This window comes from Rosa chinensis, chromosome 1 (assembly GCF_002994745.2).
Source record: "Rosa chinensis cultivar Old Blush chromosome 1, RchiOBHm-V2, whole genome shotgun sequence".
Taxonomy (NCBI): Eukaryota; Viridiplantae; Streptophyta; class Magnoliopsida; order Rosales; family Rosaceae; genus Rosa; species Rosa chinensis.
In genome coordinates this window covers 47,544,864-47,552,393 of record NC_037088.1, presented here as the reverse complement: position 1 = coordinate 47,552,393, position 7,530 = coordinate 47,544,864, and positions in this window count along the sequence as shown.

The following is a 7,530-nucleotide window of genomic DNA, read 5'->3' as shown; positions in this document are numbered from 1 at the left end:
TTGTTCTGAGCATAGTTTTGAGAGAATCGAGCATCATACAAGATTAGGTTACATGTATAAGAGAAATCTTGATATTGTGATCATTGTGCTAATCACTGTTCATAACCTTCTGTGGAAGAAGTGAGTTTTCTGAAAGGTATAGTCACGGTTATGGCATCTCAAAGCACCTCTGGGCTTACTCATGCTGATGTACACTCATTATTGAGTGTCATTACCATTCCACTTGGTGAAAGGAATTTTATCAAGTGGAGCTTCCAGTTTCAGTCAACTCTTGCTGGAAATGGACCCTTTGGTTACTATGATGGTACAGATGTACCTCCTCCTCGCTATGTGCTCACTACTGAAGGTCAAGTCACTAGTGAAGAAACAGCTGCTTATAAAGCTTGGAAACAAACTGACATGGCTCTCATGAGTTTACTGATGGCTACTTTAGATGAGGATATTGTAGATGTGATAATTGGCTGCAAAACATCAAGACAGGCCTGGCTTGCTCTTCAAGAACGTTTTTCTGCTGCCTCAAGAGTGAGCATTATGCAACTCAAGACTGAGTTACAAACCATGAGAAAAGGTGGTGAGTCTATTGAAAGATATCTGCAGAAAGTCAAAAATGCTCGTGATCAACTTTTATCTGTTGGAGTGAGTGTCCCAGAAGAGGATATTATCATTGTGATATTGAATGGTCTTCCTGAAGAATACTCCATTGTAAGGACAGTTATTGAAAGCAGAGAAACACAAATCACACTTCGTGATTTGAGATCACAGTTGCTTGCAGCAGAAAGACGCATTGAAGGAAGCTTCTTGCTTAATCCTACCATGAGTGCTATGATAGCTCGTGGAGAAGAACCAAGGAATGCAAGAAATGAGAACAGCTCTTGGAATAATAGAAATGGAGGAAAAGTGAAGGATTGAAGAAACAGTGGAGCTAGTGTTGAGTGTCAAGTATGTGGCAAAAAGGGACATACTGTGGACACATGCTTCAAGGTCCATAAATGTCAGATTTGTGGAAAACATGGACATCTCACTAGTACATGCTACCAGAATCCTGATTACAAACCTCAACAAGGCACTCAAGCTAAGTTCTCAAGCCTCAACAGTGGATCATCTCCTGAATGTCAAATATGCTCGAAGAAAGGCCATACTGCTGCTAACTGCTTCTATAGAACTGATGTGCCTGCTGGACATCCATCACTGTCTATTCCTACTTGCCAGATTTGTGGTCTAAAGGGTCATGTTGCTTTGAACTGTTCTCACAAGACTAACTTTGCCTATCAAGGCTCGGATCCTCCTGCATCTCTTTCAGCATTGGTTGCACATAATAATGGAAACCATAGTGGGGTGTTTCAGCAGCCTCATGTGGGATACTTGGTGTCTAATGATACTTCTACATCTCATTTTCCTGGTGGTTTTCATCCAAGTCATGGAGCCTCAACCTCTGGTATAGGTGGATCTTCAAGCAACACTGAAGTGTGGATAGGAGATTCTGGTGCCACTCACCATATGACTTCTGACATGAGAAACTTGACCATTGCTCAACCTTATACTGCAGACAACAAGATCACTATTGGGAATGGGACAGGTTTGAATGTGGCTCATACTGGTGCTTGCTACATTAAACTTGCAGATCATGTTTTCAAACTGAATCAAGTTCTTCATGTTCCTAGTCTAGCTATGAATTTGTTGTCGTTTACAAAGCTATGCAGAGATAATAAGTGCTCCATAACTCTTGATGAGAACAATATTGCTGTGCAAGACAAGGCAACAAAAACAATTCTCTATCAAGGAAAGAGCAGTGAGGAAGGGCTGTTCCTTTTCAAGACACCACAACTTTCAGCAATAAACCAACTGTCTCATACTGCTTTGGTTGGATCAGCTACATCTCCTTCTATTTGGCACCAACGATTAGGCCATCCTTCTCAACCTGTGATGATCAAGATGCTCAGTAGCTTTCAAATAAAACCACCTAGTTCAGCTTCTAGCTAGTCATGTGTGTTCTTTTTGCTTGGAAGGCAAGATGCATAGACGGTCATTTACTGAGTCTGAGTCACATTCTACTGTACCTTTTCACAAAATACATTCTGATGTATGGGGACCTGCACCAAATCAGTCTATAGAAGGTTACAGATACTATGTGACATTCATTGACGATTGTACAAAGTTTGTGTGGATTTTTCCACTGTTTAATAAATCTGATGTTCTTGCCAAGTTTGTGCAATTCTATGCTTTTGTGCACACACAGTTTGAGTCTACAATCAAGATACTTCAAACTGATGGGGGAGGAGAGTTTAACAGTAAAGCCTTTCATAACTTTTTGATCTCAAAAGGTATTATACAGTATGTTACTTGTCCTTATACTCCTCAACAAAATGGAGTTGCTGAGAGAAAGAATAGATACATCATAGAAACTGCTATTTCTCTCATGTCTACTAGTGGTCTTCCTAAGAAATTTTGGTTTCATAGTGCTGCTCACTCATGCTATCTCATCAACACGATGCCTTGTAAGTCTCTTCACATGTCTTCTCCATATGAACTTTTATTTCACAAGCCTCCTGATGTGTCTCAACTTAAGGTGTTTGGTTCTTCTTGCTATCCATATCTCAGACCCTATACTCATGATAAGCTTGATCCAAGAACAACTCAATGTGTGTTCTTAGGTTATGCTCTAGGATATAAAAGAGTCTTTTGCTATAGCATTTCTCAAAACAAACTGTGGATGTCAAGACATGTTGTTCATGATGAAACCACATTCCCATTTCTGTTACCCTCTAGGCCTACAGCTATTCAGACTGATCCTGTGACCTACTTTCCTAGTTATTCTTGGACACCTACATCTGTGCAGTCACCTTCTCTTCCATTTGATCCTTCTCCTTTTGCTCCTTTCACTGAGGTACAGGGAGATTCTAGTAATGAAGGTTGTTCAGTGATGATAGTGGAACTGACAATCTTCCTGAACATCATACTCATGAAAGTGGGAATTCTCAGCCTCACATAACTCATGATATTCCACTATCACAATCTCTAGATACCAATGGTTCTCATATTGAGCATGCTGATATCCACATTACAAGAGACTCTCAGCCTCAAGTAGATGATTCAATAGGTGGTAATATTGAGATTGTCCTCTCTATGAACAATACTCCTGATGATGTGCAAGCTGGCCAAGTTCTCACATCTTCTGCTGCTTCTGAACAAGCCAGTATTAATATTGCACCTATTCAGGGTCTCAATGAGAATGAGCTCAATACCTTGCAAGTTGGAGGACTAAATCACACAACTGCAGACTTGCATCCAAAACTCACTTTTATCATGGATCAAAACTACAATGATCATTCAATGTTGACTCGAGCTAAGAATAATGGCATTATCAAATCTAAAACATTTGAAGACTATTATTGCTTCTCTGCCATTGTTCAACAGAAACTGTATGATGAGTATTCTTTCTTCAGTGGCTTTACTGCTATTGCTGACATCAGTGAAGTTGTGGAGCCTAAGTCCTTCAAAGCTGCTGCAGGGAAAGTTGAGTGGGACAAAGCAATGCTTGAAGAAATTGAGGCACTACAAAAACAAGGTACTTGGTCTCTTGTTCCATGTCCTACAGACAGAAACATTGTGGGGAGTAAGTGGATCTACAAGATTAAGAAAAATCTTGATGGTTCTGTTTCAAGATATAAGGCCAGGTTGGTTGCACAAGGCTACAGTCAATCTAAAGGCCTTGATTATGATGAGACTTTCAGTCCTGTTGTGAGGCACAGCACTGCCAGAGTGATCATTGCACTGGCTGCAATGAATAATTGGGAACTGAGGCAATTAGATATGAAAAATGCCTTTCTGCATCGAGATTTAAAAGAAGAAGTTTATATGGCTCAACCTCCAGGTTTTGTTGATCTAGTACACAGTGATTATGTATGTCTCTTAAAGAAATCTCTGTATGGATTAAAGCAAGCTCCGAGAGCATGGAATGACAAATTCACAAGCTTTCTTCCAAGTCTAGGCTTTCAGTTCTCACATTCTGATCACAGTCTTTTTGTCAGGCATACTTCAGCAAGTATGGTGGCTTTGCTTTTATATGTTGATGATATTGTGATCACTGGTTCAGATACCTCTGGAATTCATGAGGTGATATCTGAGCTAAGTATGGTTTTTGATATGAAAGATCTTGGCCCTTTGACTTATTTTCTTGGTCTAGAAGTTACTAAAGTGAAACAAGGAATCTTTCTCAGTCAAACTAAGTATGCTAAAGATCTCCTTGTCAAGGCAGGAATGGATACTGTTCATCCATGTAATTCTCCTTGTCTTCCTCATTATCATATGACTAAAGATCAGGGAGTGCCTCTTAAAGATCCCACTGTATATCGTAGCATTGTAGGAGCATTACAATATCTGACCTTTCCTCGACCAGATATTGCATATGTAGTAAATACAGTTTCCCAGTTTATGACAGTTCCTACTGATGCTCACTTCAGTGCAGTAAAGAGAATACTCAGATATCTTCATGGCACCACTCATAAAGGCTTGTTTTATCGCTCAGCTTATGCTTTGTCTAATGCAGTCCATCTCAAGGCTTTTTGTGATGCAGACTGGGCAGGTGAAGTCATTCAACACCGATCTACCACTGGCTTTGTAGTTTATCTTGGCATGTGTCCTATCTCCTAGCAATCAAAGAAACAAGGCACTGTTTCTCGAAGCTCTACTGAGGCTGAATATAGAAGCCTGGCTAATACTGCAGCTGAAGTAAGTTGGATTAGACATCTTCTTTGTGATATGAAGATTTCCATTCCTACTGCACCCTTAATTAAGTGTGATAACCTGTCTGCATTAGCTCTCGCCTCCAATCCACTGTTTCACTCTAAAATCAAACACTTGGACAATGATTTCCACTTTGTTCGTGAACGTGTTCAGCGCAACGATCTGTGCCTTGCATATGTTCCTACAATTGACCAAACTGCAGGCATATTGACCAAAGGCTAGGGTTACCTTCTCCTCTCTTTCGCACTCATTGCACCAATCTCAGGCTAGTAACCCAAGCTGAGCTTGAGGAGGGATGTTAAGTGAGTGAGATTAATTGTAACACGTGGCAGCTGATGGCAGCTGCATGCTTATCTAGTTAATTAGCTCTTCTTAATTTGTTAATTTTTGGTTAATTAGTGTAGTTAGTAAGCTAATGGTTAGATCAATTCATGTAGTATAAATAGCTGTACGATTGTTTGGTTTTGTAACAAGAAAAGCAAGCTTCAACAACTTTCTGTTAGTATTTTCTCTCTCGAATACTCTCTGCACCTTCGTCTTCTTCTTCTTCGTTTTCCCTTCTGCAAAACCCTAGGTCGTCTTGACTGCCATGTCTATCATGGTATCAAAGCGGGTTACCCACGTGTGCATGCCTAACGGCCACACGGGCTCCACGTCACCTAAAGTTGTCCACGTGTATGGCTTGAAAATTTACCACACGTGCGGGGGCGTGTTGAGAATATATGTCATCCCACATGGGAAAAATGAGACCTTGTCTATGGGTTTATAAGGGTTTGGGCCACTCCATCCATTGTCAATTGGTTTTGGATGTGAACCCCAGATTACTTTATCAGTCTTCAGCTTATTATTTTCTGTTTTATGCACCACCAGCACTAACATAACATGAAAGTGAGAAAACACAGGGGCATTCATATTAATTCCTACTAAATAGACATTTCCAAACTCACAACTTAGGTCCTCCTGATTCCAATAATACCCTCTAACATACGCCTGTGATAAAGAAATCATTCATTTACTCTCCACTTTTCAAATTCTTATAACAATTGATTTTTCTATAAGCAATTTCTGGGATAATAAACTGATCACGGCTAACATGGAAGATTCAATATTACTACCAGTCAAGTCAAGTCAAAAAATCCTGTTAGACGTGCAATAATAGTTGGATTAATTCTTTGTGTTAATTATTTTAACTAAATGGTCCTCCTAACTCCAACAAAATTTCCTCTCATCGATCTCCTCTAATCTCCTCCGTCACTCAATTAATTATTTTATAAACACTCATGTTCAGTCAGTACGTTAATGCTTAACGTAGAAGATACTCTCTTCCTTCTTTCCTGTATTGTCCGTATGTATGAACTTGTGACTCTGTTTCACAGCTTACTTTGAAATGCTTGGATTAATTCTTCTGAGGAATTATTATAAATAGGGAATAGTTCGCATGCAAAGATCGTATATATTCTGAGAAATCACACAGCCACACATAAATAAATATATACATGCAGTGCAATTGTGCTTCTTTATAAGTTAATATTTCCTCATCGTACGTCTTGATTACATTAATTAAGATGGAGTTGGAAAGGTGGCTCAAACTTGCTTATGCAATATCAATTCTTATTCTGATGCATATCAACCCTTCTTTATGCATCGGCCACAATCATGCTAACGTGACGACTAGGTGCGTGGAGAGGGAGAGGGATGCACTCCTTGCTATCAAACAAGACCTGGTGGATGAGTACAACCTACTCTCTTCGTGGGGAAGCGAAGCCAAAAAGCAAGACTGTTGCGGATGGGAAAGAGTCCATTGTGATCACCAGACGGGCCATGTTATTCAACTTCATCTTGGAGGACTGGAGATGATCTCTTCGCAAGGTGAGTATGCATTGAAAACTTTGCAAGGTGAAATTAGTCCAAAAATTATTGAGTTACAATATTTGGAATATTTGGACCTGAGTTGCAATGCCTTCAGTGAGAGTCAAATTCCATCAGTCATTTGTTCTATGTCCAATCTAAGACACCTAGATCTCAATTCCAATGACCTCACCGGGAGCAAAATTCTAGAGCTCATTGGTAACCTGACCAATTTAAGATATCTAGATCTCTCTGATGCTGTCTTTGGAAGTGAAATTCCATTTCATCAGCTTGGGAACCTTACTCACCTGCAGTATCTCAATCTTAGCTATAACGACTTTGCTCAGGCTGTAGAAAACCTCAATTGGCTCCCTTATCTTTCTTCTTTAAAATACCTGGACCTGAGTCTGGTCGATCTAAGTATGGCTTTTGATTGGCTGGAAACAATAAACAAGCTCCCTAATCTAAGAAACTTGACCTTAATGGGAAGTGAACTTCCTCCTCCAATTCTCTCCACTCTTTCTCGCATAAATTATTCCAGTTCTCTTGTTAGTGTTGACTTGTCCATAAATCCCACCGTCAGTTCTGCGATATTCAAATGGTTGTGCAATTACATCACCACCCTTGTTCATCTTGACCTCTCTTTCACCCAGTTAAGTGACCTGATTCCTGATATTTTCTTAAACATGAGCTCACTGGTAAGTCTTGACCTCTCTTCCAACCAATTGAGTGGTTTGATTCCCGATTTTTTCAAAAACACGAGCTCACTGGAAAGTCTTGATCTCTCTTCCAACCAATTGAGCGGTTTGATTCCTAATGCTTTTGCAAACTTGAGATCACTGAAAAGTCTAGACCTCTCTTCTAACCAATTTAGTGGTTTCATTCCCGGTGCTTTTGCAAACATGAGCTCACTTGCGAATCTTGCCCTCTTTAATAACT